This window comes from Papilio xuthus, unplaced genomic scaffold (genome assembly GCF_000836235.2).
Source record: "Papilio xuthus unplaced genomic scaffold, Pxut_1.1 DF828142.1, whole genome shotgun sequence".
Lineage (NCBI taxonomy): Eukaryota > Metazoa > Arthropoda > Insecta > Lepidoptera > Papilionidae > Papilio > Papilio xuthus.
The window spans coordinates 1,041,130-1,053,330 of record NW_013530507.1 but is presented as its reverse complement, the minus strand read 5'-3'; the positions used below and the strand labels follow the sequence as shown (position 1 = coordinate 1,053,330).

General features: G+C 33.0%; 2 non-coding genes across 2 annotated transcripts; both read right to left on the bottom strand.

The window, feature by feature from the left end:
* Positions 1 to 335: 335 nt before the first annotated feature.
* On the bottom strand, positions 336 to 407 carry TRNAC-GCA (transfer RNA cysteine (anticodon GCA)). The gene has a single exon. It is a non-coding gene; the product is annotated as a tRNA-Cys (tRNA).
* A 3,228-nt stretch (positions 408 to 3,635) lies between these two features.
* Positions 3,636 to 3,707, bottom strand: TRNAC-GCA (transfer RNA cysteine (anticodon GCA)). Its single transcript has one exon. It is a non-coding gene; the product is annotated as a tRNA-Cys (tRNA).
* Between the last annotated feature and the right edge of the window lie 8,494 nt (positions 3,708 to 12,201).

The window sequence follows — 12,201 nt, the reverse complement described above, 5'->3', positions numbered from 1 at the left end:
CAAATTGTTCTGCTAATCTAACTATTAATATGAAACTATTAGGGTAAAGGAATGCGACTAAATTAATGTATTCAGAGATATAGTATAGGCAAAATGTACAGATTATACAATGTTTTTAATAAAAAAATAATTGTATGTTTCTTTGCATGTGTTTCGGTGGTGAGTAAAATATTTTTTTTTATTTTATTTTAGAGATCTCTTAAAATATCATCATTTGAAAAGTAAATTGTTGTGTCCATTTGGTTTTTAGGTAATCAAATAATTTCTAAAATCCTATAAATAAATATTGTGATTAGTAAAAGTAAAAAAAAGACAAAAGAACAAATTTTATATTTAGGGGACACCCGGATTTGAACCGGGGGCCTATCGATCTGCAGTCGATTGCTCTGCCACTGAGCTATATCCCCATATCAATGTCTGGTGAAACAACGCTATTGTTTTTAAATGTCGAAACAAAAACGTACTACGGACATCCAATTTAAAGAATGCAGAAAAGTTATTCATGGAATTTGGACTCATTTGAATCAATTAAAGCTTATTATAATAAAAGCTTCTTTTTATCAAAGTTTTTATTTTAATTATGTTTATATAAGTCATGTCACCTTTTGAAACAAAATATGTGAAATGACGTCACTTATCTTGCAGTGAACACTTCATCATTTTACTTAGAGGGCAACGTGTTCCAAGCTGCATGTATTACGTGACTCGAATACTACGAGCTTTAGAAGTCTTCACTTTAAAAGTAACTCTCTCAGATCAAAATGAAGTTGTCCAGTTTTACAATTCATTTCAAATTATTTAAAAAAATCTAATATTATACTAACTAACACCCGTGACTCCGTCTGCGCGGAATTAGAAAAGACTTAATTAGCTTATGTGTTCTTCCAGACTGTGTTTTATATGTACATCTATGTTAAATTTGACCGACATCCGTTAAGCCATTCTGAAGACACCTAAAAAATATCTATCCATCCAGACATTCGCATTTATAATATTAGGATTTTCGGCATAAAGAATTTTTGGGGATGACCAAAAGTTCAAACAACAATATTCCTTGCACTCGTTTATTTAATCACTCGCTCCACAACATCGATCATCAATCCGTTTTTAGAATGATTACGTCAATTGCCGATACTTATCACCTTCGGGTGCTTTTCGGTTGTCGACTACTCAACGAATGAATCCGTCTCCGTGGTCGTTTTCACATTTATACGTTTATTCTATAGACCAATCCAACGGAACCGGACGTTCGTTCAGTTGTCGTATTAAAATAGTAAAACATTTAGTAACCATTCAACAATATAATCTAAAATCATAAAACAGGTTAAGATTAATTTACGGATAATTAAAACAATTATGTATTTTCAACTCGATACAAATAAAAGTAAATTATTAAGTTTAAGGAAGCTAATCAATTGCGCAACTAGTCTTGAGTCAATGCAAATACCATTTCTACATGAATTACGCCCTCAATGACTATATAATTATAAAATAGTCACGAAGGACCCTAACAGAATGAAGTTTAAAACATAAGTAGGAATAATATAATATTTAATTTATGTTGGCCTAATTTTTTCCATTCTGTCAGACCCTACTTCAATCGCGGCGGTACGATTATGCCAGCTCGTTTATTAAATAATAAGGAAGGGCACTATGGGATTGACATTTCCGATATGGACAAAAACCCCAAAAAAAAAGATTAAAAAAATAATAATATTTAATTTATCGAGGTAGATAATTCAAATCGATTTGTGTGTATATCTGACATACTCAAAAACTTTTCCCAAATCGGACAAAATGTTTTAATGTATGTCGTATTAACTCTGCTAGTATAAAATTGCTAGTGTTTAAAAATATCTCATATTTATTTTAACTTATACAGTGTATTTAAAACAATGCCAATGCCATCAGAGTTGTGGAGCGCTTGAAACTTTTCCTTTCACAATCCGCAGGCATGACCGCCCGCGAGACAATGTTAACGTGAATAAATAATGGCATATACGTTTTTTTCACAAAATCACATCAACATTTTCCCGGTATACCTATGAAAATATTTCAACACATTCGCCGCCGTTGTTATTTATACCGATGAATGTAACGGTACCGTAGCACGACGTAGCAAGCCGTAGCAAGCCGTAGCACATGGACGGACAAAAAAAAATTTAAAGATCTCAATTCCTCATTCTCATCAAGATTGATGCTTACATTTTATAATCCTCAAAAATGTACCCCAATAATATAATGGAGAAGATTACGAACCAGTTGTCACTGGTTTTAAAATTTTTGTCTCTATTTTAAAGATAACTAACTGTCACCCGCAACTCCGTCTGCATGGATATATAAAAAAAAATAGTGTAGCCTATGTGTTCTTTTAGACTGTGTTCTATACGTATGCCAAATTTAATCGAGATCCGTTCAGCCGTTCTGGAGATATCTTCAAACACCCATCCATCCATCTAAACATTCGCATTTATAATATTAGTAAGTTACATAATTTATAAAAAAAAAAAAAGAATAAATAGTATCCTATGTCCGTTTCCTGGCTCTAAGCTATCTCCTCACCAATTTTCAGGCATATCGGTAAAGCCGTTCTTGAGTTATAAATAGTGTAACTAACACGACTTTCTTTTATATATATAGAAGATGAGAAGGATGGCGATATGTTTTCATAAAAGCTGAAGGTGTGTAGCTGGCTTTACAAAGCCGATGTTCAAATTTTCAATCGGCACAGATAAAACGAAATATTAATATTTGTACAGTGATAATTGAAATTTTATTATTTATTACTTTCACATCGAGTATTCCATCTGTAGGGATAACGTAATCTTCCAATTAAATAAAACATATAGTACATGTTCGCAAAGAGTGTGTTAATATTTATTTAAGAATAATTAAACAAAGACAGAGGATCACCTTTGATCCTTTCCTAAAGTGACAATTCGTTAACGAATTAACAACCAATAAATCTACCCATGAATTTTTACTTTCAAAATATGTATACATTTATTTTTAATTTCTTTCATTCTCTTAAAACCAATCACAGATGTCTATCTTTATATAATTGCTTCTTAAACGTGTAAACTTTTCTAGCAAAAGTATGTCTTTGATATTTTGTAATAATATTTGGAAGCTACGAAGCAATAATAAACAGCTTAGCATATTCAAAATAATTTTATTTCATAGCGAGTACAATGTTAACCGACGGCAAACTAAAAAATTCATCCGCGAAGCCCTAATTAAGTTAGCTTCAAAAGAGTCCGCGCTCCAACAAAATGAAGAAAACATTACAGGAATTATGAAATATCTTTCCATTCCTTTTATTGGTACACCCTCAATGGATTTTTCAAAATTCTTTTAAATACACCAAAAGATTCTCCACAAAACTCTGTGGAGAATCTTTTGGTGTATTTAAATAAAAATGTTTTTTTTTCTTTTTAAATATCACAAAACATATACACGAATTTATAACTTTAACTACTATCGACTCTCACGTATGCATTTATTTAATTACAATGTTATCGATGAAATGTAATTTACGGGTATAAATTAAATCTCCAAATAAAAAACGATCCTAAAAAAAAATCTTGACCCTTATACCGAAGAAAAATTTAACAAACTGGATTTCAAAAGAATGCAGGGGACACCCGGATTTGAACCGGGGGCCTATCGATCTGCAGTCGATTGCTCTGCCACTGAGCTATATCCCCTATATTTATGTGCCTAAATTATTTAATACTATGATTTTTATACACATACATAGATGTCTTTAAGATTTATAATAATAATAATAATTTTATTTATTATATATCAGACAACATAGATCCATACTTTAATGCAATTTACTATATTCTTTGGTGAAAAAATATATAGCGTAAATATGAAATAATTTATAAAAGAGAAATTTTAAAAACGTCAATTCCTCACATAAAATGATATAAAAGACGATATAAGAGCGAACTCAGATAACCGGTCATCGTTAACCCACAGTTTATGTTAACCGTTGAGTAAAGTTTTATCGTGAGGAAATAAACTAGATCTTGAAAAATACTGGATTAACAACTTCAAAGAATTCATATAAAGAAAAATCTAATACTGTATTTATGTCTCCGAGGCACAGAAATATCATAACAAATAAAACCTAACGTAACCTAACCGTGGGTTTCTAAGGCCGAAATCTCCGTTTAAAACGTAATCGTAATCTCTGTTCTGTCAAAAATCGTAACAGGGATGACGATATGTTTTACATAAAGATTTTGGTCTCCGAAACCAACGGTAACACAAGTAGGTAGATTAGGGATATTTAGCGCAATCTTGGCACATCTCTTTAGCATCTTCCTATTCATATCCATGTGTTGTCGTTGATTTCGTGCTTTTAATACCTTACCTTTGTCCTTGTAATCCTGTTTTAATTTGTAAAAAGTGACAAAATGAAGTTATTATTGGATAAAAATTATTTAGATACGCAAAGTCAGTACGACCGTACGTTCATAGTTTTTTCATTACAGAATATCAACTTAAATAAACAATAAAAAGTTGTTTTTATTTAAAAATACAGAACGTATCGTTCGTCTCGCGTTTCGCTGACTAATGGAATTACATGGTGCATTATAATTAAATTTCCGTCGAGCGTCGTCTGCCGGCGGCGGAGACTCCCCGAAGTACCAAGGCTCGTATTAATTTTTTGATGATATACTATGTTATAGAGTTACTTATAGAACTAAATAAATAAACACTTTGTTAATAAAAATCATGCACCGTCTGTCTACGATTGTTTAAGCTCGTATATACTAATATTTTTTGGTCATGTCAGTAGACGTAATGACGAGTCTATCGAACACTTGGCGGTGCAGGGGAAAGTGGAGCGCGCTAGACGGGTAAGGTCGTGCATAAGATGGACTGACCAAATCAGACCGCCTTTTTTATATCATAAGGTGGCAAACGAGCGCGCGGCCACCTGAAATCGCTGAAATAGCGAAGTGACAGTTCCCCACAGACATACGCAATTATATATGCGTTGCCTACTTTTAATCGACGGAGAAGAGAAGGCACAAAAAGAATATATTTTCCTTTCCCATGCATCCTCTCATCCGGAAAGTCCACTTCCACTTCCCATCATTTCCTTATAAGAAAAAGGGTAGGAAGGGGTAGAGGACTAAATTAGGCCTTAGGGACGCACAAAAGTTCGTCCCGTTCGGATCTGTAGTCTCCTACATAATAGTGTCTCGTTCGAAGGGTTACCGATATTTGATGACCACAACCAGTCTGGCTTTCTGCTTGCGGTCCTAAAGATACCTTCAAACATCCATCCGTACATCCAAACATTCTCATTTATAATATTCGTAAGATTATTTTTGTATTAATTACATTAGTATGCGAATTAATTTGTTCTTCGAACTTAAAACTATTTAAAACATGGATAAAAGAGCTGGAGGTAACATTTTGAACTGCACAGAAAAAGAAAGATAAGAAGAATCGCTGCGGGATCGTAATAATGGACTATTACATAAATTATTCATAGTAGTTTCTTCGCCGCTTTGCAGATGTTGCCTGAGAATTAACGAGAGATAATCTATGGAAAAGTAACGAAGAAATGTTTTACTGTTTATTGTTATAAATAAAAAATATATAAAAAAACTCGCTAGAGTTGCTTTAGTACAAGAATTAATGCTCTTTATAACACTAGTAGTAATCATGTACTTTCATTTACATCGTCATCTATTCTTTTTTTCATACTAATATTATAAATGCGAATGTTTAAATGGACATGGACATGGCAGGACAGGCGACTTTGGCGATCTCTTGTGTCGGAGGCCAAGACCCACTTTGGGTCGATGCGCCAGCGGAGTAAGTGAATTTTTAATTGTCCAGAGCGGCTAAATGGATCTAGATCAAATTTCGCATACATATACAACATATTCTTAAAAGAACACATAGGCCACTTATTAAGCTTTTTTCTTCTACGTAGTCTGTCGCCCGCGATTTTTTGTTTTGTGACTGATTGCCACTGTTTGCCTTGAGGAGGCATTTACAGCTTCACCGGGCTTGAGGTGGCCGAGCGCAGATGACACTTAGCCTAAACCTCGTTTAAGAGTAACTAAGCTCGAGGGCTCCCTCAGGAACCTCGGCTCGGGCCGTTACTTCGTTGTCGCCCGCGACTATACTAATATTACCTTACCAATTGAATACGAATGTTTGGATGGATGTTTGTTAGAAGGTATCTCCAGAACGGCTGCATAAATCTCAACTCAACACATAGGCTACTTATTATGTTTTTCTTCTACACCGCGCGGACAAAGTCGCTGGCGACGGATAGTATAAGAACAAAATTAAACACATCTAAATAAAATTATCGTGGAATGACTTTACTCCGTAGCATAACATCAGCACGTATCATGTAAAATAAAAATTCGAAAACAATTCAGGGGTTAAATTTTTTTGCTTGTACAAAAATTTCAACTTCAAAGAGTTTGGTGTGTTTTGCAGACCCCTTTACTTTTTTTACACCGCTCATGGAATTCATATATTAAACATGTTTCTTTTACGAGAGAAATTTTCCCTTTGTCTATATTAAGAATAGTTATGGACCAATACCAAAAAAATATTTATATTAATTAATTCAAGCATATAATTTTAACTAGTTTATATTACGTACTAGAGGCGTAAGATTCAAGAACTTTGGTAAACTTTCAGGGGTGTCAAAAAAGTTTTTAGCCTAAATATGTGATGGAAAAAAGCATTTTCAAGGAACCTTTTGCTATGAATTTTTACTATACCATTATGATGCAGTCGGCGTAGTTATATGTTATGCGAAATCGCTGGGACTCCTTATTGTGGCGAGTGCGTGACAGCCCTAACGAAAGCATGATTTTTAATACCATAAATTGACACAGGTAGATAATTAAGCATAGATAAAGGGAAAAATAAAGAAAAAAATATTTATTTTCCAAAAAGTATATTTTTATAAAAAAATAAATAATTTAATAAAAGCAAAAAATACTGTGTTTGAGTTACCGTTTAGAAATTATGTAAGGACAAATACACTGATGTATAAATACATCATCATGCATTTAAGGCTACTTTGATGGATAGGTGGGACTCCGAGATGTAACATTGGCTATATTTACATGTAGGCTAGCGCATCCTGGTATCTCTGAGGGACTTCTTTCTAATATTTTAGGGTTCCGTACCTTATAGGAAAGAACAGAACCCTTATAGGATCACTTTGTTGTCCGTCCGTCTGTCTGCCACGACCCTCTTTCTCAAAAACGCGTGAAGGTATCAAATTGCAATTTTTATTACTAAGTTTTATTACTTAGTTTTTAGGCCGTTACTAACCCTAGAAAAATGTGGATCTATATAGTTAGAATTAAAATAAACATTATTATTATCATATAAAGAAAATAATCGATTTTAATATAGCACATTTATAATATTCTGTAATAAACGCCTTGAAGTCATTAACAATCGAGAATAAAGTGATGACGTCATTATCTAATTACCGCAGTGACTTGCCGCACAAGCTACAGAAACTGTTTACTTGAAACAATCTTATTGAAACACCAAAAGGCAACTAAAGTGACTTGTTATCAAATTTCCAAACCAACAAGAAAGTAAGTTTCAATGTGGATAAAAAGATAGACATAAGAAAATATGGATATGGATTGGGTGAAAGAGGATGTGTTAGAAAGGAGTGAATTTAACCATTACGGTTAATAGAGACATATAGAGAGCACGTACTTACTAATCTCTGAAATATGAAAACTAATTTCCCTTTTTAATATAATAAAAATACAAATTAGTTTTCGATACCATATTTCTTAATAACTAAGTAATCACATTAAGTACAATGTTATATGCCTTCTAGGAAATGAAAATCTTTTTTCAGTTTGTTCTGTCCTCTGTGCAAAATCACACATCATTTTTTTCATTTTGACACTGCAAATATCGATGAGTAACGGTCACTGAACACCAGTGCTGGTTTGCCGTTTCTTAATAAAAAAATCTAATAACCGAAATTGAATTTTTATTAATAACTAGCTGCCCGCGTCTCCGTCCTCGCGGGATAGAATAATAGATATAAGACAATTCTCAGATCTACTGAATATGCATATAATTTTTTTTAATCAGTCAAACCGTTTCGAAGGAAGATAGTATAACTAACATTGTGACACGAGAAATTTTGTTTATATAAGATAATAATCCTAAGAAAAGAATAAGCAATTAAGTTAAAGTTTTTGTCTGATGTTCTGACGTTAAATAAAAGAGGTAAACAGATAAATATAAGCAATATTATTCAAGGTAAAGTTACTTTGTAAAGCGCATTGTTGAGCGTAGAAGATAGTACAATTCCACTCACGTGTAAACTAGAATAAATAAGGTGTTCTCAGAGTTCTAGCCATTTGTTCATTTTCTCGAGCTGACAACTGAAATCTAGATGCTACATGGAAGTAGAAAGTCGCAAAATGTAATAATATTTCATTTATGAAAAAGGATTTGTTATGTTTTCTATTTTACTAAAAAAAAACTAGCGACATACTCTAGCTTCGTTTACATTCTTTTTCATTTCCAATCTATTGCAGATATTATGAAATTTACAATCAAAAATACTGTAGAATCTCGGTAATTAATAGTAATTTAATTTGAGTTAAGATGCTTATTTTTTATTATAAAATGACATCTATACATCTACGCATATTGTTAAAAATGTAATGATACCGTTTTAGAAATGTCAGTGTGTGGTGTTTGAAGTTCGTAGAACGTGCCCTTTAAAAATTTGGCGGTTAGTTAATGAAAGGCGTGAAAACGGCACAGTATTGTAACATAACTCTTTGTAGTCAAGCTCAGACTTACATGTTAAAATGGTTATTAAATCTACATTTAGTGTTGCCCTTAGTGAAATGGGCCTCTGCGTGCAGTACTTTATAGTCTTTTTTTTAATAAATATCTATAAATATAAGTTTCTAAAGCAGTAAACATATCGTAATTTCCTTTTCAGAGGTAGCCAGAGATGATTTGAATTTAAAAAATCTAAAACTTAAAAGTAAAAAAAAAATCTTTATAATTTTTCTGCAGTTGCAGTTTGATGTTATTTCTTAATCTTTCTTCTTCTTCTTTCTTTTGATAATGGCTGGGACAAGTATGGTTAGAGAATTATAAAAAATAAAAAAACAAACGAATAACATATTCACCGTTCCCGGTTTAATCTTAAGTCAGAAAATCAATGTCAACTGTACGTAAAACTGAATACGTATAACGAGATTATTATGAAATTCCGGTATAAAAGCAAGTAGGAAACTGAATTTGAAATTAGGTCGTTACGTTTGTTAGGAGGCGACGTAAATTCGTACAGGACAAGTTTTTATTATTCTTTTCAACAATTTCCTACTACAGTTTGTATGTTTTTAATTTATCTCTCCAATTTTTTTGTTAGGGTACACAATGATTACCAGGTGTGATTCTGGTGCAAGACCTTTCGTACACGAGGCAACGTGAATCTTCGAAACTAATATTGCATCCTTGCGTCGTAAGCATCGCGTTGCGCGCTCCGTACAGAGAGTTAATCGTTACCATAAGTCGTCTATTCAGTCATAGACATAGAGACATGTCAACTGTTTTAATCCGCCATCTTGAAAATCACAGCTTTTCAATTCCTATTTCCGAGAATATCTGAGGTGACTGGCAAAACCCGAACTTAGTTTTAATAATCCAAAATTCAGTTGTCTCATTTGTGTAGTAGGTCAGGCTCTCATACAGTTGTTTTTTAATTCAAAAATATATAGATTTTTTATTAATGTCTATAAACTATTGAATTCTTATTAATAGTATAAATCCAAATGTTTGTATGGATGGTTGGATGTTTGTTTGAAGGTATCTACAGAACGGCTGAACGGATATCGCCGAAATTTGGCATATATGTAGAATGTAGTCTGGAAGAACACATAGGCTTAATTAAGTTTTTTTAGTTCCGCGCGAACATAGTCGCGGGCAATAGCTAGTGTTAAATAAAAGACGCAGATAGTTTCTATACGTATTCATAAGGCAGAGTCTGCTACTTCAGCCACGTTCATGTTCCCCTCTTACCAATGAATAGCAGTTCGATTTGCTCTTACATTTTTATTTCAAACACGTAACCTTTTATGTTATTTGTATGTTAAAATAACGCAAGAATTCAGATTCCTCTGAATCGTAACCATGATATATTTTAATCCAAAGCAATTGTATGAAAAAAATTATTATGTTTGTCATTGTTTTTACAAAGGCCTCAACTCTTCGACATCGCCTCCAATAATTAATCCTATAATTTTATATTTATATTATTTTCAATTAGTTTTAATTTAATATGTAAATTTATCCGAGGTTTTTATGGTGAAGGAAAACATCGTGATGCAACCTGCACATGTCTGAGAAGAAATTCAAAGATATCTGTGAAGTCAACCAACCCACACTTGGCCAACGTGCTTGACTATGGCCTAATCACACCTAACTTATGGTAGGCTCCGAGCCTCTCAGTGGGCACGTATAGTGAGCTGATGATGTAGTTTTAATTAGGATTATTAATTCTTCTCTTTACTTGTCAAAAGTAATATTTATTAAGAACACAAGTTTTGTAAAATTTACTGTATTTGGTACTACTAATTTCTAACAATAGTTCGTGCAATATTCAAATCTAGAGTCAAATCAAACGTAACAAATGTGACATTTCCAATTACGTCATGATTCTGACTTCTACGATGCTGATACTTTGATTGACAGCTTGCGGAAATCGTCATCGAAATCCACATGCGATGTCATACAGTTGACAATTACGTCATCACTGGTCAACTCAAATACTTGATGACACAATTTGGTTAGTCTAACACCTCCTTGAACTTCTTGATCCTCGAATCTCTTTTAAAGTGCAGATTATTATTTAACAATAGTTTACACGAAATTCGAACATTACATTCTACGTGAGAACGAACCCAGAACGTGCAGATTATAAATGTTATATAACTACGCCACAAACGCTTTTTGTGACTATTTAATATAATACAATTTAATATTTTTCTTGATAATTTATTAGAGTAAGAGGTAAAACAAAATGGAGTAAATCTTTGAACAACCATAAGCTGCGTTGCATCTTGAAAAATTTGCAATATATTCGAAGCTTAACGTTGTCAGCTTGGAAAATGGAAAGGATGGTTTTCCTAGAATAATTTTCAAAGTAAGTCTACAATCTGATGCATATCTCAGTTATTCTGTAAGATTTTTATTTTTACATAATGTAAATTTTATAATTCAATATTTATTTGAAAAAAAAAATAAGAAGTAAATTAATAATTCCATTATTCATTGCGCAATATAATAACAAATAGTTTTAACAGTGGTAGAGCCCGCTTTAACATCTTCGCACGAATTGGGCCGGCTCGCCCGGTGAAATACCACGACCACACAGAAGACAGGCGTCAAGTGGAAGAAATTCCGCGTTTCGTCTGATGAGTGTGCGTCCCGAAGGCCTAATTTAGTCCTCTTTCCCTTCCCAGCCTTTTTCTTATAAGGAAAGGATGGGAAGAGGAAGTGGACTTTCCGGATGAGAGGATGCATGGAAATGGAAGATATTTTCTTTCTGTGCATCCTCTCCTCCGTCGATTAAAGGTAGGCAACGCATATGCAATTGCATATGTCTATGGGCAACGGTCACTTCGCTATTTCAGCGATTTCAGGTGGCCGCTCGCTCGTTTGCCATCTTATGATATAAAAAAAAACATAGATTATTGGTCTATTTATACTTATTTCTAGTAACATTATTGTTCCACTGCATCTATAACTAACCAGCTTCAGGATTACAATAGAAATTTACTAAGCTTGATCTATCCATTTTTGTACTTCTTACTATGCGTAGTTACTATCGAATCTACGAGGATTTTTAGCCTTAAAATTTCTTTACTTCGATTACGATGTAAAGTTTTGAAAATAAAATACTTTTGCTTACTACAATCATGACGGGTTTACCAACTTATTGCTGAACGAGAAGTTTTGGAACATGTCTGGAATTCTAATTAAGACAAACAAACAGACATCTTGTTACTCTGTGCTGTTAAACAACTTGAATACATTTCAAGAAAATGATAATTAATTTCGTGCGCTTTGTTACTTAGTCTGTGGAAGAGGACATTGACCTCGTGCTAATTTAAAGCTATGACAAATAAAATTATAAATTCA